Source organism: Macaca mulatta, chromosome 11, assembly GCF_049350105.2.
Source record: "Macaca mulatta isolate MMU2019108-1 chromosome 11, T2T-MMU8v2.0, whole genome shotgun sequence".
NCBI lineage: Eukaryota > Metazoa > Chordata > Mammalia > Primates > Cercopithecidae > Macaca > Macaca mulatta.
In genome coordinates this window covers 46,244,792-46,268,714 of record NC_133416.1, presented here as the reverse complement: position 1 = coordinate 46,268,714, position 23,923 = coordinate 46,244,792, and the positions used below count along the sequence as shown (strand labels likewise).

Genomic DNA, 23,923 nt, shown 5'->3' with positions numbered 1-23,923 from the left:
ATTCATTGAATGAAACATCTTAAGTATATAGAATGATTTTGAATATTTCTGCTAATATATAAAGGAAAAGAAAGAATCAAGTCAGATTTCCAAGCTTTTAAACTAGAGTACATCTGAACCGTTTGTGAAACCGAAACACATGTTTATGCCCATTTTGTGGGTGTAGGTGCAAAACTTTCATTAGCATCAACAAGTAAATTTTTTAAAATGGTATTTTGTTGATCTTATCTGTCAGGATTGTAGACCTCAGATATTACATTTTTTTATGGGAAAACAACTTTATGAGATAACTATTTACACTTTAATATAGCTTTAATTCCATGTTACATACGATGGTCTTCTTATTATGGCAAAAAACGAGGAGGTTACCTGAATACATTTTTATTTTGTTTTTATTTTTAGAGATAAGTTCTTGTTCTGTCACCCTGGCTGGAGTACAGTGGCACAATCATAGTGCACTGCAGCCTCCAACTGCTGGGTTCAAGCAATCTTCCTCTGCTGGGTTATAAGGATTAGTCACTGTGCCTGGCCCTGAGTACATTTTTGTACTCTATGATATGTGTATCATTTTTTAGTTCTTATTTCACAGTTTTGAAGTAATTTGAATTAGTGAATCCTTGTAGAACTTCAAAATTATTATCTGTCAGAATTAATTTTGTACTTTTAGAATAAAGAAGTGACGTATGACAGTAGGCATCTATCTGACACACTTTCTTGTTGTCCCCGAGGAACCTCTTTTAAGTATTTCACCTGGTCAAGGAACTCAAAGGATTAGGTGTTGATGTTTTGTTTAAGTGGAATAGCATTCAATAGGTAGGGGCAGGAGGGAAGAATTGACCAATTGTTTCCAAAATGGGTGTAAGAACCTAGGCGTGCAATATTAGCTACTAATTTATCTGTTTAAACTGGAAACAAAGATTTTTAGATACTACAGAGTCAAGATAACAAAATTTTAGTTATTCTTAATGGCACCTTCTCAAGTGCTGTATTCTTTTTTTAATAAAGAAGAAGTTCAGTTAGGTAATTAAAATTAAGTAGATGTTTGACCTGAAAAAATAGATGAGGCATTTCTAAAAGATTTGCTATATTAATGGTTTCAAAACAAAAAAGAAATACACTAAAACAGGTGCTTTCAAATTCAAATTTCAAAATCACTGGGATAGGCCCTCCAGAATGATTGAAGGCTGAATTCATATTTGTTTTAAATGAGATTTTTAAAAATTTCATAAATACATGAGAGTTTTTTGGTTCTTTGGTAAACTGTATAACATTTATTAAAATCTAGAATAGTTTTAGTGCAGCATTTTAGAGCAAAATTAAGTATCATATCTTTGAGGGCTTGACGTGGGACTTAGGTAGTTCAGAAGTAGGTATTTGTAAAGAGTTACTGCTCTAATTATGGAGATGCATTAGTTATAATAGATATATTGTTAATTAATTTTTTTTCTATTTTTTTGAGACAGGGTCTGGCTCTCTCACCCAGACTGGAGTGCAGTGGCACAACCTTAACTCACTGAAACCTCCATTTACTAGGTTCAAGCAATCCTCCCACCTCAGCCTTCTGAGTAGCTGGGACTATAGACACATGCCACCATGCCCGGCTAATTTTTGTATTTTTGTAGAGACAGGGTTTCACCATGTTGCCCAGGCTTGTCTTGAACTCCTGAGCTGAAGAGATCTGCCCACCTTAGCCTTCCAAAGTGCTGAGATGAAAGGCACGAGCCACCACACCTGGGCGCTAATTACTTTTCAACAGATCCTTTCATCCACTTGATGGTAGAGTAGGCATAAACAACTGTTCCGTTTGTTATTCATCATGGGTCATTCTTAGTGACTAGTCAAACGTTTAAATATCTTTTACATCAGAATGTCTAGAAAACAGGCAGGAGAAACATAAACCTTGATTTTTATGGTCTTGTTGCTATGTGGTTGCATTTTACAAGTGTCTATTAAAATACCATTAATCATTGTACTTATTGAGAATATACATTTTTTTTTCCTTAAATTTATTATGTGCTCTTTGGATGTTAAAAATGTAGCCCCAGGCAGGGCACTGGAGCTCACACCCTGGTGTAATCTCAGCACTTTGGGAAGCCAAGGCGGGTGGATCACCTGATGTCAGGAGTTCAAGACCAGCATGGCCAATATGGTAAAAAACCCCGTCTCTACGAACAAAAATTAGCTGGGTGAAGTGGTGTGCACCTACAGTCCCAGCTACTCAGGAGGCTGAGGCGGGAGAATCACTTGAACCCAGGAGGGGAGGTTGCAGTGAGCTGAGATCATGGCACTGCACTCCAGCCTGGGTGACAGAAGGAGAGTCTTTAAAAAAAAAAAAAAAATTAGCAGCAGGCCAGGTACAGTGGCTCATACCTGTAATCCCAGCATTTTGGGAAACTGAAGACGGAGGATCACTTGAGGCCAGGAGTTCAAGATCAGTCTGGGCAACATAGCAAAACCTCATCTCTAAAAATAAAAATAAAATACATGGAAATTAGTTGGTTGTGGTGGTGCATGCCTGTAGTCCCAGGTTCTTGGGAGGCTGAGGCAGGAAGGCCACTTGAGCCCAGGAGATTGATGCTGCAGTGAGCCATGATCACGTCACTGCACTCTAACTGGAGTGACAAAGGAAGACCCTGTCTCTAAAAGAATAAAAAATAAATGTATACGTGTTTTTTTTTTTTTTTTTTTTTTTTTTTTTTTTTTTTTTTTTTTTTTTGTGAGACGGAGTCTCACTCTGTCACCCAGGCTGGAGTGCAGTGGCGCAATCTCGGCTCACTGCAAGCTCCACTTACTGGGTTCATGCCATTCTCCTGCCTCAGCCTCCCTAGTAGCTGGGATTACAGGCACCCACCACCATGCCCGGCTAATTTTTTTGTATTTTTTTAATAGAGACGGGGTTTCACAGTGTTAGCCAGGATGGTCTTGATCTCCTGACCTCATGATCCACCCACCTCAGCCTCCCAAAGTGCTGGAATTACAGGTGTGAGCCACCATGCCTGGCCATGTGGTATATTTTTAAATCAATTTGAATGGTATTTATTAAATTGCTTACAATATGCAATATATTGTGGTGGATTAAAGAGAATCACTATAAGGCATAACATTTCAAACTTAAGTATGTATTCCAGTCACCTGTGTTTCTTGTTAAAATGCAGATTTTAATTTATTAGGTCTGGGGTGGGGTCTGAGACCCACCATTTCTAACAAACTCCTTGGCTGATGCTCCTGTTTCTGGTCTATGCGTATCAAGGCTATAAGTTGTAGATTATATCATTAAACAGTTGGCATTCTTATTAAAGAATTAGTGTTTACCCACATAAAATATTTAAATAAGACTTCAGGATAAGAGGTGGTTGAGAGCTAAAAGAGGCGTGGACAATATCTAGTTTAAAAGTTGAGGGGAAGCTGAGATCATTATGGACAAAAAGCAATTAGGGACTGCTTTATGGCAAAGGCAAGGTTTAAGTTAGGCCTTGAAGAGAGGCAGGAATTGGTGGAAAGGCAAAAGAAAAAACTTTACAGAGAAGGCGAGCAGTGGTAAAGACCAAGATGAATCTGAATGAGGGTGGTGACATTTTAGGACAGGGAGAATCATTCTCTCTCTTTCCCTCCCTCCCTCCATTCCTCCAGGATATGAGAACTTTGCAGGGGAGAATTTTGCAGGGGACGAGGAAGAGAGAGAGCGAGCTGTCTTATTTTCCAGTATATAGAAGTTTTTTTGTCTTTTTAAAAAAAATTTATTATTATTATTTAGATGTTTCTATTGTTTATTTATAGTTCAATTCCTCTGTGGTCATAAAAAAAACTTGGTATGATTTCAGTTCTCTGAATTTGTAAGACTTGCTTTATGGCTCAGCATATGGTCTGTTTCAGTAAATGTTACTTGTGTGCTTGAAGAGAATGTGTGTTCTACAGTGGTTGTGTGTAGTGTCTTATAAAAGTCAAATAGGTCAAGATAGTTAATAGTATTGCTTAAATCTTTCATATTGCTTCTAATTTTTTTGGGTCTGCTTTATTAGTTACTGAGAGTAGTGAGTTAACGTTATGCAACTATGATAATGGACTTACCAGTTTCTTATTTTGTTCTGTCAAATTTTGCTTTTTAGATTTGATATTATTAGGTGGAGATAAACTCAGTTTCATTATATTTTCTTTTTTTGTTGATCCTTGTACTAGTTTCCTACTGTTGTTATAACAAGTTACCACAAACTTAGTGACTTAACACAAATTTATCTTATAGTTCTGGAGGTCAGAAGTTCAAAATTGGTTTTACTGGGCTAAAACTAAGGTTCTCCAAGGGCTCTAGGGGAGAATTCCTTCCCTTTCCTTTTCTAACTTCTAGTGCTGCAATTCTTGCATTCCTTAGCTCATGGCCCTTCTTGTATCTTGAAAGTCAGCAGAGGGTGAGCGGAGTGTGGTGGCTCATGCCTGTAATCCCAGCACTTTGGGAGGATGAGGCAGGCAGATCACCTGAGGTCAGGAGTTCGAGACCAGCCTGGCCAACATGGTGAAACCCTGTCTCTATAAAAATACAAAAATTAGCCGGGCATGATGGTGGGTGCCTGTAATCCCAGCTGCTTGGGAAGTTGAGGTGGGAGAGTCACTTGAACCTGGGAGGCGGAGGTTGCAGGGAGCCAAGATCACGCCATTGTACTCCAGCCTGGGAGACAGAGTGAGACTCTGTCTAAAAAAAAAAAGCCAGCAGAGTACCTTCTTCAATTTTTCTCTATTTCCAGCTTCACATTGCCTTTTCTTTTATAAGGACTCTTGTGATTAGATCAGGCCTACAGAGATAATGCAGGATAAGCTGTCCATCTCAAGATCCCTAATGTAGTCATATCTGCAAAGTCACCTTTGTCATATAAATTAACATATTCACAGGCTCCAGGTATCAGGGCATGGCTATTTTGGGGCTGGGATAAGATGATAGACATTATTCTATCACAATTCTGTTATTATGAAATATTCCTCTCTATCTTTGGTAATATTTAATACTTCTTCTTCTTATTTATTTATTTATTTATTTATTTATTGATTTATTTATTTATTTTGAGGCAGAGTCTCTCTCTGTTGCCCAGGCTGGAGTGCAGTGGTGTGATCTCGGCTCACTGAAATCTCTGCCTCCCAGGTTCAAGTGATTCTCCTGCTTCAGCCTCCTGAGTAACTGGGAATACAGGCACATGCCACCACACCCGGCAATTTTTTTTTGTGTATTTAGAAGAGACAGGGTTTCACCATGTTAGTCAGGCTGGTCTCAAACTCCTGACCTCATGATCTGCCCGCTTCAGCCTCCCAAAGTGCTGGGATTACAGGCATGAGGCACTGCGCCTGGCTAATATTTAATACTTCTTAGCATAAACTCTTCTTTTTCTTTCTTTTGTTCTTTTATTCTTTCTTTCATTTTTTTTTTCTTTTTTCTGAGACATGGTCTCGCTTCATCACTCAAGCTGGAGTTCAGTGGTGCAGTCACGGCTCATTGCAGCCTCAGTCTTGCAGGCTCAAGCAATCCTCTCACTTCAGCCTCCTGGGTAGCTATTTTTTTCTGGTTTTTTTTTTTTTTTTTTTTTTTTTGTAGAGACAAAGTCTCACTATATTGCCTAGGCTGGTCTTGAACTCCTGGGCTCAAGCGATCCTCCTGACTCAGCCTCCCAAGGTGCTGGGATTACAGATGTGAGCCACCACACCTGGCTCTTTCTTATTTGCTTAGGGTTCGTTGTGGCTCTGTCTTATTTGCTTAGGGTTCATTGAGATTCTTACATCTCTAAGCTCGTCTTTTGTTAGTTTTGGAAAATTATTGGCCATTATACTTTCAAATACTGCTTTTGGACTAGGTGTGGTGATTCATGCCTGTAATCCCAGCACTTTCAGAGGCCAAGGCAGGAGGATTGCTTGAGACCAGGAGTTAGAGACCAGCCTGGGCAACATAGGGAGACCCTTAAGACGACAACAACAACAAAAAAAGATTAGCTGGGCATGGTGGCATGCACCTGTGGTCCCAGCTACTCAATAGGCTGAGGCGGGAGGATCACTTGAGCCCAGAAGGTTGAGGCTGCAGTGAGCCATGATCATGCTACTGTGTACATGATCATGCCTGAGTGACAGAGTGGGACCCTGTCTCAAAACAAAAACAAAAACAAAAGCAAAAACCCAAAAACAAACAAAAGCCCCCACAACTGTTGCTTCTGCCACATTCTCTTGTTCTGGGACTCTGATTATACATGTGTTGTGTGTTGAGAGCATCCCACTTCTCCTTTATGCTCTGTTCTCTTCTTCTTCTTTCTCTCTGTGCTTCAGATTGGATATTTTCTATTGATCTGTTTTTGAGCTAACCAAACACATCTTCTTTGTCCAGCCTGCTATTAAACCTATTCAATGAGTTCCTGATTTCAGATACTTTATTTTTTTAGTTTGAGAATATGCATTTAACTATAGATTCAAATTTTCTCTTGAAATTCTGTATCTTTTTATCCGGGGTTCCTCAATCCTGGAACCAGGTGCACAGCAGGAAATGAGCAACGGTTGAGCCAGCATTGCCCCCTGAGTTCTGCCTCCTGTCAGATCAGTAGTGGCATTAAATTATCATAGGAGTATGAACTTTATTGCAAACTACACATGTGAGGGATCTAGGTTGCGTGCTCCTTGAGAATCTAATGCCTGATGATCTGAGGTGGAACAGTTTTATTCCAAAACCATAATCCCTCTCCACCGCGCCCCCCCAACCATCCCTGGAAAAATTGTCTTTCACGAAACCAGTCCTTGGTGCCAGAAGGTCGGGGACTGCTGTTTTAATAAATTTTTTATGTTTTTTTCTTCTCCATTCTTTAATGTATTTGTAAGTTTTTTTTAAATCTTCATTAGCTAACTACAGCATGTTGATCATCCGAAGATTGTTTTCCATTATCAGTTTTTTTCTCTTGATTATTTGTCATGCTTTCCTTTCTCTATTCATATGCCTTGATGCTACTGATTTTATGCTAATAATATGCAAAAGGCCAATTTTGAGAGAGATTTTTGTTTTTTTTGTTTGTTTGTTTTGGAATGGGCATGGGTTAAGAGAGTTTAAGAGTCATTGTGAATAGGAACATAAAGATAGCACCTTGTTGGTTGTGAAGACATTGAGTAGGGGAATATTTGTTAAAATGATAATGGGGTTTTCTCTAGGACTTTCTGAGAGATTGAGTAAGCTGTATGATCTTGAGCAAGTTACCTAACCTCTAGAAGCTTTGGTTTTATCTTCTGTAAGATGAGATAATTATAGTATTTATCTCACAGAGTTACTGGAAGGAATAAATTAATATTTCTGGCAGCATAGTAAGGGTTTGATATATTACTTATTGATTATTGAGAATAGACTATTGGATTTGGTTATATGATAAGTCGTTAATCTCTTTGACAGTGGGTTTTCAGGGATGGGTAGAGACAAAGGCCTGAGTAAAGGAGGTACAGGAGAGAATGAGGAATTCAAAACAGCAAGAATAGGCCATTGTTTTGAGATTGTCAAAAAGGGTATTAGAGAAATCTGGTAGCCAGAGGGAGACATGAGGTTCAAGGATAAGTTTGAAACATTGTAATAAATGTAATTACAATAAACTTTACAGTAATTCTGTATAGTAGTACTATTTTGACCCCCACTGTAAAAATGAGAAATCTCTGGCATAAAGAGAGGAATACAATTCTAAAATGTTTGTGTGCTGAGAATGATCTACTGGGAAGGGAAGAATTGACAATGTAGGAACTGGAAAGAATAATTCTAGGAGCAAAATTTCAAATAAGTGGGAAATTATGGAATGTAGTCCACAAGTGGAGAGAGGGACCTTTAACAGGAGCAGGGAGTGTGCATTCATTTAACAATATTGAAAGCAGAGTATATGAGTAGATTTGGGAGAGGGAAGATGAAGTTTTATTCTGATAGTTTGTATTTGCTCACTGAAGTAAGAAACAAGGGAATGAGCTAAGCATGAGTGTGTAGGTATTGTAGAAGAGGCAGTGAATTAGTTATTTTGGAGAGTGGGTTGATTTGAGATTATGAATGAGTCCTTTGATAGTGCTGAGGGCCCATTTGAGTTTGTGGTCATACACGTAAAGTGGAGATTGTGGAGGTAGGAGAGAAAAGGGAGGCAGGAAGCTTGATATCCTTGAGAAAGAACAAAAGATGAATTAATATGGTGAAGCCAAGAAAGGAAGAAAACAGTTCTTTCCCTTGAAAAGCTTAAAGTATACCTGCCAAGTTAAATGATACACAGGGAAAAGGATACATAAGTATGCAAATGATAAATGCCAAATGACCTAGAACACAGGCTTTGTCCCTTCAGAGGAGGGATTGAACGTTTTGGGTGACATGGAGGACTTTAGTGGGAGGTAAGCATTGATTGGACATTAAAGTATGTGCAGACACCAAAAGAATAATCATTTAGCAACTCCCTGGTTCCAATACTGTGCTTTCTTTTATTTAGAGTCTTTGAATTTCCTATCCGTTGATTCTGCTTCTTGTGGCATTGGGTGGATAGAGACACTGATGTGTCCCTTTCTGTTGAAGATAATTCAACAGAAACATTGAAGATAATACAATGTTATCCACAAAGGAGGTATAATCACACTGTAATGACCTTGAGATGTTTTCACTTTTACATAATATATCAAATATATTGCTTGAAAATTTGTTAAAACTTAAAAGTGTTATTTTGTGTTTGTTTGGCTTTTTTGGAGGAAGTGGGGTGCTGTTAGATAATAGAGTAATACTTTTTTTGTTTTTTTGTTTTTTTTTCAGGCTCTGTTCTGTTACTTCAAATTTTGGTTGAAATTTACGGATGTGTTTTGAATGTTCTAAGCTTTATTTGACTTGAACTTGAAGGGTGGCAAGGAAGGAAATCTGCAAAGACATGCTTTACATATGAGCTAAAAGGGAAATTTTCTTCTACACAAAATAAAATGTTAGTCACACATATAATGATGGGTTTGTAACTGTCCTGTTACTATTTTGTACACTACTGAGTGACTTTATTATTTTTCTTATTGCATATTTTTTTTTTCTTACAGCCTAGTTAAGAACGACCAACTTCGTGTTTTTAGTCATTTTAGTGAACAGGCAGTCTTCTGTTTCAAACAGAGAAATGTCTGTTAGTAAGAAACTTGCAACAATAATGTAGGGCTTTTTTTAGCGGTTTGTTTTGGAACTTTACGTACACTTTTTAAAAGCAGCTGCAAGGAAAAGTGTGTGTAGTTTTTTGTTTCTTAAATGTTAATGTAAGAAAAAGTGTGTGTAGGTTTTTGTTTCTTAAATGTTAATGTAAGGGGTATTTAAAGAACTATATGAAGCTTTTTAACAGTGCTTTGACTTTTACTAAATATTTTCTGCACTGTAGTTTTGCTGTAAGATGGCAACAATTTTACGTAAGACCCTAAATTTGTTTTACATAAACAAAATTTTTCTTACAAATACTTTTTTTAATGTTGCAATTATTTTGGCAAATGTACATTTTTGAGAAATAAGTTGCATTTATTTTTCTAGTTAATCTCTTACTTTAAAAATAGCATTTAATATTAAATTTAAAAAATAAATTATCTCTTTTCCTTTTTTTAATGGAGTTTTGCTCTTGTCACCCAGGCTGGAGTGTAATGGCACAGTCTTGGCTGACTGCTACCTCTGCCTCCCAGGTCCAAGCGATTCTCCTGCCTCAGCCTCCCAAGTAGCTGGGATTACAGGCGCCTGCCACCACGCCCAGCTAATTTTTGTATTTTTAGTAGAGACCGGATTTCACCATGTTGGCCAGGCTGTTCGCAATCTCCTGACCTCAGGTGATCCATCTGCCTCAGCCTCCTGAAGTGCTAGGATTACAGACCTGAGCCACAGTGCCTGGCCTTCAAATATATTTTTACCACATGAATAGCTTTAAATTCTCCGTTACACCCTTTAATGGCTATCTACTATATATTTTTTAGTTTGAAAAAAAAGCCTTAGGAAAATTTACTTTCCACAGACAGAATTTGTTTAACATTGTGCATTTGAAATTTGTATTAGTTCAGCAAGGAATATATACTATTTAGAATAATATTGATACTGCTGAAATAGTATGAAGGTATCACTAATTTTATATTTAATTTGCCAGGACAAAGAACTCTTAAAATTCCATTATTTTCTTGATATAGTATGTATATAAAATTCTGTTTTGGAACATGTTAGGAGTCTCATTTACTATTGACTTGTAGAAAGCATATTTGCATTGATTATGATTATGTGTTTTTACATTGCTACCTATATAATGAAACAGGATGGTAGTACTACATTGCAAGTAGATGGCATTTATGCTAAATAGTGTTATCTCAAGGGAAAGGAGGATTTTTATATTTAATGGCCCCAAATTCTTACTGTATATTTCTCAACTGCTTGTGGATGTGTTTTTTAGTTATGAAAAAGGGTAACAACTCAGATTATCTTAAGCACTATTTACAGTAGTGAAATGAATACCCTAAATATGTTACCCTTTCTTATTAAAAAATATTTTTAGAGGAGCTAGAAAATGCAGTAATTATTCCACATTACTTTTATTTCTAATCAAGTTACCATTATTTTCTCGTCTTATTTGTTAATAAGGTCAGTTGGAAAAGGTAGTCTTTCACCATATGTCAGTGGCTCCTACATTTTAGTGTGTCTGAGAATCTCCTGGACCTAGGCATGGCGACGCACGCCTCTTACCTCAGCTACTTGAGAGGCTGAGTCAGGACCATCGCTTGAGTCTGGGAAGCAGTAGTGCACTTGGAAGTAGTAGAGTAGCATGATTGTGTCTGTGGATAGCCCCTGCACTCTAGCCTGGGCAACATAGTGAGACCTTGTCTATAAAATGAATGACTAAAAATAAAAAAGAATCTCCTGGGTGCTTGACAAATATGTGGATTCCTAAACCCACTAGAAATTCAGAATTACCAGTCTATGTGATTAACAAGCTCCCAGGTGATTAAGATGCATTTGGTCCTCTGAGAAACTTTTGACAGGTAGCAGTTCATTAACATTAATTCAGTTCTCATTCATGTTAACTCAACATTAATTTCAACATTAACTTAATTTTCATTAAGTCTTCAAGGGGTAAGTCTTTGCTACTGAGCTGAGATTGTTTCACTTAAAAACTTACATGAAAGTATTCTAGCTATTTTAATAGCTTTGAAAGTTAAAATAATGAGTTCTCATGTTTTAGATTGTAATAACATATTTGTGTAGAGTTCTACAGTTTAATAGTCACTATTACATCTATTGCCATTTTATCTTCATAAAAAGCCTGTAAGGTAGGTAAAACAGGTATTATTACTTTCATTTCATGTACTGGGAAACAGGCTAATGAAAGTTAAGTAACCTGCCCTAGGTCATGTAGCTAATAAACAGCTGAGATTCACTAGAACATAAATCTTGACTCCTAGACCCATGCTTTTTCCATATCAAACCATATTAAGTTATCTAAAATTGAAGCATTGAAAAAGCATGTGCGTACGTTTAAATATGTATGTGTATATGTATCACACTCACATGTATATACACATGTATCATCAGAAATGATTAAACTTTTTCTAATTAAAAACTTAGTATGCTGATTAGATGTTGGCAGTTTTACACAGTAAACATGCTTTGTCTTACAAACTGTAGACTGTGAGTTCCATAAGGGCATGTACCGTGTATTGTATATCTTGGTATTCTCATTGCCTAGCCTAGTGTTTTGCATAGAGCCCCCAGGTATTCAAGGGTTTGATGAATGAACAAATGGTTAAATGAATGACCTTTAGGTTTTTTTGTTAAGGGGTGTTTAAAGGTTTTTGATGTGTATTTTTGTCTCGAAGTGGGAAAGGTTCATTACTGAGCTCTTGACTTTTAAGTGGGGATGACACATATTCTTGAATCATGAGTACATGTAGTGCCAGTTCTCACAAGCAGATGCCAAATACTGCTTCATGAACCAGCACAACAATCGTATGATAGTAGTAATTTCTTCTCTTGCAATGTGTTATGACATATTTTACAGTTTTTAGGTATTTACAGGTAATTTTTTTTTTTCAGTAAATATAATGCAAGGGTGTCTAGTGTTTGGCTTCCCTGGGTCACATTGGAAGAAGAAGAATTGTCTTGGGCCACACATAAAATACACTAACACTAATGATAGTTGATGAGCTAAAAAAAAATGCCAAAAAAATTAATAATATTTTAAGAAAGTTAATGAATTTGTGTTGGGCCACATGCAAAGGCATCCTGGGCCGCACGTGGCATATAGGCTGCAGGTTGGACAAGTTTGATATAATGTATGTTACTGGGTAAAATTAAATTCTAAGTAGAGGAGAAAGGGGCTCCTCTTATTTTATTATTTAAAAATTATTTATTTATTTGTATAGGTATGTATAATACAAGTGTCTTGCTATGTTTCCTAGGCTGGTCTCATACTCCTGTCCTCAAGCAATCCTCCCACCTCAGCCTCCTAAGTAGCTGGAATTACAGGCATAAGCCACCAAGCCTAGTGTACTATTTATTGTAGAAATACTTTAGAACCCTTTAGAGGACATCTAAAAAAATGTTTCTAAACCTAACAAACTTTTAAACTACCATTATGGCTTTCTCCTTGCCTTTCTTTCTAGAAATACATTGATCCAACTCCTGTTCTATCCAAGTTGTGATGGTGGTTCAGAAAGATTTTCACTATTCTGTTATCTGTTTAGAAGATATTCTTTTATGTAATATAAATTTTTTGGTGTCTCTTCCTAATTGTATAAAATTTCCTAAGAGGCACAATCACCCTTTTTATCTTAGAGCCAGATTATCCCTTTGCCAATTACCCAGAATGTCCAAATATGCAGTTTTGATAGGTCACTAGTTTTGTTTGATTTTGTTTTTATCAGTATATTTAATTTTTGTGTCTGGTAGGAGTAGGAAGAATGCATGAATGCAGTGTAATTTAGTCTATTTCTCTGCATACTTGCAACTTGTAACTACTTCAGTAAGGAATTATATTGAATCAGTGGTTCAAAAGAAGTTTTGGATAAGCTGTGGTTTTCATGTATTTCTACAGTTCTCCTTTTTAAAAAATATTACATATAGCTGTTAAGTGCATTCATTACCAATCCTGAAATCCCATTTCTAAAAGGCAAATGTCTAGCAAAATACTTTTTCTTGAAAAGATTGGAGAGGAATTTAAGAGGAGGCAACACTAAACACTTCTCATGAAGACATGCCTTCAGTAGATGTTCTGGGCACTGGTTTTGATTCAGTTTTTGGTGCTTAGCCAAGCATTCCTCCCATGCACTTTCAAGTTCTTTCTGGCCACACTGTGATTTTGCCTCAGTGAGTATCTGTAGAATCATGGGAATTTGGCCTTTACTGTTGTTGATAATATTTTATTGTGAACACCCTTTAATCTTTGGCATACTAAATTTCATCTAAAGCATCTTTCAGCCTAGAAATGTTTTTTGTTTTTTCCCCAAATATTGTCTTTTTAAAAGGTAAGAAAATTGGGTAAAGAATTTACTTTGAGAATTTTGTTTCCTTACTGCTCCATTTTCCCATTCATTATTTTTGTTGCTTTTGACCTGGAAACAATTTCTTTTTCCTGTATCCTTCTCTAATCTTTTAGCTCTTTTGAAAACTGAAGCTTTCTACTGTTACTATTCCTTATGAATGTCTGTTTTTCCTTGCTTACTATATACTCTCTAGCCTTTACCTCATTTCCTTTTGGTTCCTAGAGCACTTATGATTCTCTTTTGTGGCACTTATTTTATCTTGCATTTTTAAAGGAACATGTCTGTATTCTCTGAAATGCAGACTCTGTGAGGGTAAACTCTTAGCTTATTTACAGTTGTGTCTTATAAGTGTCAAGCATGGGGTTTTTCATTGAGTGGATACTCAATCAATATTTATTCTCTTGGATTAAATTAATCTTCTAGTTTGGCTTCCATGAGTATAATTATATAAAAATCACTTGTCTCCAGGAACCTGTGTAAAACCTGAGCAGAAGATGGTTTTTTCCTTTGGTATAATTGGTCATTTTCTGCTTTAGGTTTTTTTGTCCTGATTGCTAATGCATTATGAGAATGACACATCTTGGCAGTACATGTCTGTCTTTTGTGTTGGTTAGAAATAAGATAGTCACATTCTAGAACTGTAGCCTAAATCAGCCTTTCTCTATTTCTGGACCTAGTGATAGTTCTTAACTCTATCAGCACATTGCTGGAATTAGCAAGAAAGTAGCAGCAGTTAAAGACCCTTCCCTTTCTTTTAATGGCTGCATGGTATTCTATGGTGTATGTGTACCACATTTTCTTTATCATTAAGCTGGAAGCCGTTATCCTCAGCAAAGTAATGCAGGAACAGAAAACCAAACACCGTATGTTCTCACTCGTGAGAGTTGAATGACGAGAACAGATGGATGCATGGAGGGGAACAACACACACTGGGGCCTGTCGGGGGTTGGGGTGAGGGGAGGGAGAGCATCAGGAAGAATAGCTAATGAATGCTGGGCTAAATACTTAGGTGATGGGTTGATCTGTGCAGCAAACCACCACGGCACATGTTTACCTTGTAATAATCCAGCACATCCTGCACATGTACCCTGGAACTTAAAAGTTGAAGGAAAAAAAGAAACTCTCCCTTTCTGGTATTTAAAAGATCTTGGACTCTCAGCTCTCCTTCCCATCACCTAAAGTGGAGGCTGAGCATTAATAACTTTCAGCCATAAGTAAATAAAATTGTAAACAGTGGAAAATAGCTTTAAAGCCTTGGGACTAGGATTTTCACTAAAACCAGGAAGAACTTTTTGTGTAGCATTCTCTCGGCTTTATTTCTGTATTAATGTTTTCATGTATTAGCAAAGAGCTTTGTGTCAATGTTATACACATGAGGTACAAGTGGTAAATAGAATAAATATATAAATGATAAATGATGACAATTTATCCCCCTTCTTTCCCTTTAATTTCAGTAAGATGTAAAATAAAGTGATTGTGGTGGAGTCACATAAATACATATTTTAATTCCTTCAACTTCTAGTAAATAAATGCTTTCTGCCTCTGGTTTTCGGAAGTGTGAAATCCATGTTTTCAGCAGGGCCAGTTATCAGCAGAGAGGATCAGAATTTAAGTGAGTGAGAGGCCCAATCAGGTGGAAGATGCCTGGGGGCCTATCAGACACAGGGGCAAGTATGCCTGGCCTCAGCTGTAGCTTGCCAGTTAACCTGCTGAGCAGCTTTGGGTTTTATTTGTTACTTGGGGAGAGAAGATGTGAATAACCAAAGTAAGACCTCATGCATACAGAGTGCCTCATATGTCTCATGTTTATATAATGTATTATGAATGTTAAATGCATCAGATGCCTCATTATATTTACAACTTCATGAATATTAGGTGCTTTTTGCATATGTAGTGCCTCATCAATGTAGATTTCTCTTGGTCCTTCCATTCTGTCTCTATGTAGGGATAGATACTAGACTAATTAACTACAAATGTCCTAAGGTATCCCTGGGGAATTGGTTCCAGCCCCACCCCTTTGCCCCCTGTGGGTACCTAAATCTGTGGATGCTCAAGTCCCTTACATAAAATGGCATAATATTTGCATATATACTCACACATCCTCACATGTACTTTAAATCATCTCTAGGTTACTTATAATACAAATTACAATATAAATGCTATGTAAATAATTGTTATACTGTATTTTCTTTTGATGGAATCCTGCTGTAATCTTGGCTAAGTATAGCCTCGACATCCTTGATTCAAGTGATGCTCCAGCCTTAGCCTCCACAGTAACTGGGACTACAGGTGCATGCCACCATGTCCACTTTGTATTTTTTTGTAGAGATGGGGTTTCTATATGTCGCCTAGGCTGGTCTTGAACTCTTGTGCTCAAGTGATTCTCCTGTCTCAGCCTTCCAAATAATGGGGAGTACAGGCATGAGTTACCACTCTCAGACATTATGCTGTATTTTTAAAATTTGTATTTTTATTGTTTTTTTATTGTGTTATTTTAAATTTTTTTTAGTTTTGATCCTTGGTTGGTTGAATCTGCAGATGTGGAACCTGGGGATATAGAGGGTTGACTGAATTTCCCTTTATACTCAATTCATCTTATGAATTCTCACAAGCTAGTTATTTACTAATTACTTTTCTATGCTAACACATCTTAAAAGCATTACCTAGGTCTTGTAAACTATATGCTTATTCATCTTCTATAGCAGAATTACATATTTTCAAAACCAAATTCACATTATAGGGCCTTTGAAGTTGTGGTTCCCTCTCTTTCTGTAACCCTCTTACTCCAGGGATTATTTCTGTCATCCTCTCACTTGGGCTCTTCAAGTACCTTCTATTAATCTCCTTTTTGATCTTCCAGCCTAAAACAATTCTCCTGCCTCAGCCTCCTGAGTAGCTGGGACTACAGGCACATGCCACTATGCCTGTTTAATTTTTAAAATTTTTAGTAGAGAAGAGATCTTGCTGTGTTGCCCAGGCTGGTCTCAAACTCCTGAGCTCAAGTGATCCTCTTGCCTGAGCCTCCCAAAGTGCTGGGATTACAGGCATGAACCACCATACCCAGCCTGTTTTTTGTGTGTTTATATCTTTGTGCATGAGTTCATGTAAAAGAACTTCCTCATGAACTATCTATCATTCAGTACTAAAGATGGCCACTTGAAACCAAGATTCAATGACCTTTTTCCCTATGATGGTTTTTAAAATGTAGAGTGTAAATTTCCTAGAACACTCAAGTTCATATTTACCGTAGTGTATACAACATTGTTGTACCATACATAATAAGAATGTGTCAATTACTTTGAGTTTGCAGACAGAATTACAGTTAGAACAATCATTTTTAGATGTCAGTTTTACTTGTGGTTATAGAAGAGCCCCTGGGGATACAATTTAAAAGTCTGGCTAAGAATATTGTGTCATATTTGTGTGGGTGCCTGTGGTTGAGGCAAAACTTTGTAAGTCATACTCAAAATCTGAGGAATTTGTTTCTTACTTATCTACCATTGTGTTAAGTCTGTAAGCTCTGCATTCAGCTATTTACATGTTTTTGAATAGTGCCTGTCATTAGATTATTTTTGCCACCACTCAAGTTGCTATGGCCATGTGTGAAGACTCTTTGTAGGCCAGTGGATCCAAATGTTAGTGTTATTATTTGGGGGAATTGGTGAAGATGTCGATCCCAGGGCCCTACTGCTCCAACAGTCTGTTTGGCTTCCTTCAGTGAGGCTCAGAAACATGAATTCCACTCATTCAGCAAATGCTTGAGTACCTACAGTATATGCCAGGAACTGTTCTGGGTCATAGGAATATATCAGTACTACTGTCTTGTAGACTTGGGAGTCACTGCTGGGAAAAGGGCAATCACATATTAAATAAGTTAATTACATAATATATTAGAAGGTGATAAGTACTGTGGAAAAAAATAGAGTTGATTAAGGTGAATCAGCAGTATGGGGGTTGGTTTCGGTGGGGGCTAAGAATGAAGGTGGAAGTGGGAGTGTAGTTTTACCTAGCTCTCAGCATTATTCTGATATGTGTTTCACTATATTTTGAAAAACACTGCTATAGACATTATAATTTAAAATGATAATTTAGTATGATTTCCCATCAATTGTGGTTCTTGAAGTAAAAAAAAAGTATTGAACACAAACATTATGCTATGCATTATAAAGAACCAAAACAAGTATTTTAGCAGTTTTGTTGGGGTATAATTTATAGACCGTAAAATTCACCCAATGCAAGTATATAGTTCAGTAATTTAGTACATTGATGCAGTTGTGTGACCATCATCACAATCCAGTTTTAAAACACTTCTTAAGAAGTTCTGTTGTATTTACTAATAGTCCGTCTCAGGCAACTACGGATCCTGTTTTCTATCTATGTAATTTTGCCTTTTCTAGAAACTTTTTAAATAAATAAAATCATACACTATTTAGTCTTTTGAGTGTGGTGTGTTTCACTTAGCATCATGTTTTTGAGGTTTATTCATGCTGTTGCATATGTCAGTAGTTCATTCCTTTTTATTGCAGAGCAGTATTGGATTGTATGGTTATACTGTACTTTATTCATTCACCAATTGATAAATATTTGCATTATGCCTAGTTTTTGGCTATTTTTGAATAATGCTGCAAATATTTACGTATTTCTCTGTCCACCCAAAGACATTACATATGTCTTCCCCAGTTTTGGGAACTTGGGCAAATTACTTCATCTCTCCTGGCTTGACTTTTCTTCTCTATAAAATGAGGGAGTTATAGTAAGTATTCTTTCAGGGCCCCTCAATTTCTATTATATAATAATTTAGTGCACAAGTATATATGTGTGTACCCATATAATTACTCTGTTTCTTAACTATTTTAATTCATTATTTGAGGAAAACAGTACGCTTCCTGCTTAGGGATGTAAAAATACAATGTTTCGTTTAGTAAGATCAATTGTTGAATTGTTCATTGATTTACTTCCACATTTATTAAGTTTTGACTGTTGCTTTGTGCTGAAGATAAAAGATGGAAATCCTTGGGGACCTTAGGGATCTCATGGTGTAACCTAACCCAGATTTGACTGCTCACTGCTTAAAAACCAAACACAAGAGGTGAGGGTTGGGAAAAAAAGCAGGTTTTAATCAGAGAGCCAGCAAACCAAAAAACATTTAAGTACAATTTTACATTTTAAAATTTACCATAGGGTTTTTAAAGGGCAACTTGGTATGGGATATATGTGGGTGTGGTATAGAGTGGGGGGGTCTCTGTGCCTTGTTCTGATAGCTATCTTAGGTAATCACTGGTCCGGAGGTCAGGTTGGCCTTATGTTGACTTTGTCCCGATGGTGGTGGACTAATTGTTCGTGACTCCTCCTAAGCGGGAGGATTCCACAGGGGTCCTGTGCCTGGTTTGTTTCAAGATTAGCCTCTAGAATTTTTTAAGAGCGTAATTAGATAAGCATGTATTGCTGGAGTGGGGTGTTTAGAGAGGGAAGGAATGAAGAGGTGAGGCAGAGGGAGGGAAGAAAAAGAAAGTGGGTGATTTTTCTTTCTTTCTTTTTTTTTTTTTGAGATGGAGCCTCGCCCTTGTCAACCAGGCTGGAGTGGTGCCATCTTGGCTCACTGCAACCTCCACCTCCTGGGTTCAAGCGATTCTCCTGTCTCAGCCTCCCGAGTAGCTGGGTCTACAGGCGCCCGCAACCATGCCTGGCTAATTTTTATATTTTTAGTAGAGATGGGATTTCCCCATGTTGCCAGGCTGGTCTCCAACTCCTGACCTCAGGTGACTCGCCCGCCTTGGCCTCCCAAAGTGCTGGGATTACAGGCGTCAGCCACTGTGCCCGGCTGAAAGTGGGGGATTTTTATAACTGAGGACATAGGTTATGATCTCATAACAGAAAATACACAGCTAGACAGATTAATGAAAATGCTATGGAAACATGGCGGTATGGAAACGTGGTAGAAGAAGTCTTAACCTTAGGAGATCAGAATTAGCCTCCTAACGGAAGTAATGCTGTGAAGGAGTGGGTGGGTGGGATGAGCAGGATAAGGATGGGCATTTCAGGCAGAGGATAGAACAGTTGTAGAGCAATGGAAAGAGAAAGAGCCTGAAGTGTTTGAGGGCTAAAATGAATCAACCTAGCTTTAAAAATAATGGGGAGCTACTAAGAGATTTAAATAGAAAAATTAGAATTTTTACTAAATTTGATGTTTTTAAAAGGTTACTCTAGCAGGTTTATGGAAAACAGTTTAAAATATATGTATGGTAGTGGACAGGGAAATGGGCTGAGCGGAGGTAGCGAGAACAGTGAGAAGACTGTTGCTATTGTCCGGGTGAGATATGGCTTTGAATTGAGCTAATAGTTGGGATGGAGAAGATGGTTTGAGAGATTTTACACAGACACAATGAGATCTTCACAATGGATTAGATGTGAGACAGGTAAGAGAGAAGGCTAGGAAGATTGGCATTTCTCATTAATGGAGCTAGGGATAGGTGTGGGAAGAGCAGAGATATGTGAAGACAGTTTAGTTGTCCTTCGATATATATGGGGGTTTCAGGAACTCCCCCACATCTCTTCTTTAGAAAAGAGATTGGGATGGAAATGAAGATTTCAGAGCTGTAACTATATATAAGGTCACTGTGAGAATCAAAGGCAATGACATCTGAAATTGCCGTGCCTATATTACATAATCACCTGACAAAAAGTGGTAGATCTGGGTTTTCTGACTCCAGTGCGGAAGCTCTTCTACTCAGTGAAATATATTCTTGTGACATTATCATGGAGGGGATATAAGCAGTCCCTGGGGTTGTATTCCAATATCTTTAAGATCTTTTCAAGTCTTGAGATTGGAACTAATGTAAACTATGTAAATCAGTGGCTGGTACATAGCATGTGCTATATCAGTGTTTGTGATTATTCTATAAATCTACAGCAAAATTAACAAAAATGCAAGCCAATGTTTTATTTATGTCTAATTAGTTATAAATAAGTTTGCCGAAAGCAGTAAGAAGATTGCTTGGATAGAGCCACTTGCAGTTTCTTTAAAGATTTGGTTAATGAAAATGAAGTTTAAATTAGGTGAAATTCAACGGGTTTTCTGCTTCAAAACGGTAAATAGACAAAAGACCAGCATTTGATGTGAAGATGACCTATGTATTGCATACTCTGCAAAACTTGCAGAAGAATTGGCTTAGAAAAAGTGCTGCCTGGCTGCTGCAGAGCTTTGATTAGCATCTGAATAGAGGAATGAAAAAGAGATGAAACCAAGCATTCAAAATGAGGAGGACTAATGGATTTCCTGCAGATTGGTTTAGTAGTACAGATACTTGAGTTCTGGAATATGCCTGACCTGGTCTGGCTGACTACAACACTCAATCCAAGCTGCAATGCTTGTATTGCTATGTTGAGCTCAGTGTTATAAAAGTTAAAAACCTACCTACTTCTATTTATATTTCCTTGTTCTTCATCATAAAATTGGATGGTTTATTGTGAGGGTTAAATGACAGTACATGAAATTACGTGAAAACCCAATTGTGACTGTGGGGAAGGGAGACGAATTTGTAAACCCTGGAGTGAGGTTCTGCCTACCTGAGGCTGCTGCTGCTGTGCGGAGACCCCCGGGTGAAGCCACCGTCATCATGTCTGACCAGGAGGCAAAACCTTCAACTGAGGACTTGGGGGATAAGAAGGAAGGTGAATATATTAAACTCAAAGTCATTGGACAGGATAGCAGTGAGATTCACTTCCAAGTGAAAATGACAACACATCTCAAGAAACTCAAAGAATCATACTGTCAAAGACAGGGCGTTCCAATGAATTCACTCAGGTTTCTCTTTGAGGGTCAGAGAATTGCTGATAATCATACTCCAAAAGAACTGGGAATGGAGGAAGAAGATGTGATTGAAGTATATCAGGAACAAACGAGGGGTCATTCAACAGTTTACATATTCTTTTTATTTTTTTTTCTTTTCCCTTAATCCTTTTTATTTTTAAAAATAGTTCTTTTGTAATGTGGTGTTCAAAACAGAATTGAAAACTGGCACCCCATCTCTTTGAAACATCTGGTAATTTGAATTCTAGTGCTCATTGTTCATTATTGTTTGTTTTCATTGTGCTGATTTTTGGTGATCAAGCCTCAGTCCCCTTCATATTACCCTCTCCTTTTTAAAAATTACGTGTGCACAGAGAGGCCACCTTTTTCAAGACATTGCATTTTCAGGCTTGTGGTGATAAATAAGATCAACCAATGCAAGTATTCATAATGACTTTCCAATTGGCCCTGATGTTCTAGCATGTGATTGCTTCAGTCCTGTTTTACCATGTTCTAGCATGTGATTGCTTCACTCCTGTCACTCCTTCACTCCTGTCACTACTGTGACTTTCAGTGGGAGATGGAAGTTTTTCAGAGAACTGAACTGTGGAAAAATGACCTTTCCTTAACTTGAAGCTACTTTTAAAATTTGAGGGTCTGGACCAAAAGAAGAGGAATATCAGGTTGAAGTCAAGATGACAGATAAGGTGAGAGTAATGACTAACTCCAAAGATGGCTTCACTGAAGAAAAGTCATTTTAAGATTTTTTAAAAATCTTGTCAGAAGATCCCAGAAAAGTTCTAATTTTCATTAGCAACTAATAAAGCTATACATGCAGAAATGAATACAACAGAACACTGCTCTTTTTGATTTTATTTGTACTTTTTGGCCTGGGATATGGGTTTTAAATGGACATTGTCTGTACCAACTTCATTAAAATGAACAGTATTTGTAAAAGTCGTACTAATACTTATTTTATTTTAATTGTATAGAAATGAAAATATGTAAAATAAGATTTTCTTGCATAAATACTGGAAATTGCACATGGTACAAATTTTTTCTTCATTACTGTACAGTGATGATGTTAATGACTTTGAAGCACTGAAAGTTACTGAAGTGCTTTCTGAATCAAGGATTTAATTAAGGCCACAATACCTTTTTAATACTCAGTGTTCTGTTTTTTAAAAAACTTGATATTCGTGTATGGTGCATATATATGATACAGTTACCTAATCATGTTGAATAAATGGACATGCAAAATAAAAAAAAAAGAAAAGAAAACCCAATTGTGATTTTCATGTTATTTCATGTAATGTTATTACCCTCAGTGCCAGGCACATTGTAAATGTCCAACCTGTGTTAGTTCCCTTTCTCCTCACTCCACTGCAAGCAAAGACATAGTTAAAAATTTATTCTTTTTCTCTTAATACTTTTGGAAAAACATTAAAAAATTGCCTCAGTTAGTTTAATATTGCCTATCTTAGGCTGGGTTTCATAGAAAACAGCGCCTAGAAGCTTATGCTCTACCAAGTGGGGAAATAACAGTGTAAGAGAAGTGAGAGAAAAATGAAGCAAGGTGAGAAGATGGAATGACAAATACAAGGTGACACATAATGGAGTTGTGAACACAGCCAAGTCACCAGGGGTGTCTCTGGATAACCCATATGGAAACATTCATTTAGGATTAGTCCACTGGAGGGACGAAAGGGAAATAATTTATCTGTGCCTTCTTCCTATCTCTTGTCTTCCATTGGTTAGCATTTGCCTCCTGCCCTGCTGGGTTCTGCTACTCATTCCAGAAGCTACTGGGAAGCCAGATCCTGCAACCCCATGGAGCAGCCCTTCATTTGTGTCTAGAAATGGTGGGAAGTGCAAGGGTTTTTGTGAGTCTAGTCAAACCAGGTCTGATGCCATACTACTGCAGATCTTGTACAGTGCCAGGAGCTCAGCCCTCTCTCCAGGCGAGGCTGAGACAGCTGACAAGGTTAGGAGGTGATGCAGGTGGGGCTGAAGGATCTACAGAAGACCAAAAACTGGGTTCCTTACACAGCAATTTCCTTAGAATGCCATTTATTTCAGAAATGTTTTCTTTTAAAATATTGGTCCTTGTTTTATGTAAACATCTAGTATGGCTCATTTATAGTATATATTTTCCCACAATCTGAATTTTATTTTATTGTCTTTTTATTTTATTTTATGTATTTCTTTTCTTTTCTTTTTATTTTATTGTCTTTTTCTTTTAAAGAGACAATAGATTTTTTTACTTGTCTTTTTCTTTTAAAATTTCTTTTAAAATGTTGATCCTTGTTTCATGCAAACATCTAGTATGGCTCATTTATAGTACATATTTTCCCACAATCTGAATTTTATTTTATTGTCTTACCAGTGACAGCCAGTGTAACACATGGTGCTGAATTCTCTCAGCCTTTGAACATATGAGTGCACAGTGCTGCAAATACTCTCAGCCAACAAGAGCACCAACTACCTCCTTGTCCTGAACTGAAGAAGTTTATCTAACTTGCTTGCACTTCACTTTGGCCTTTCCATTTATTTCACTGCCATTTATTTCACTTTCTGGCAAGCATAAGTGGTTGACAAAAGGTATGCAAGGGCTGGATTTGCCACAAAGAAACAAAGGAATGACCA

The 23,923-nt window shown here is 37.3% G+C and overlaps 1 protein-coding gene and 1 pseudogene across 12 annotated transcripts in view; both read left to right on the top strand.

Moving 5' to 3' along the window:
• KIF21A (kinesin family member 21A) overlaps positions 1-23,923 on the top strand; it is a 163,269-nt gene that overhangs the window by 35,442 nt on the left and 103,904 nt on the right. The window lies entirely within an intron of this gene.
• On the top strand, positions 21,041-22,129 carry LOC114670826 (small ubiquitin-related modifier 1 pseudogene; annotated as a pseudogene).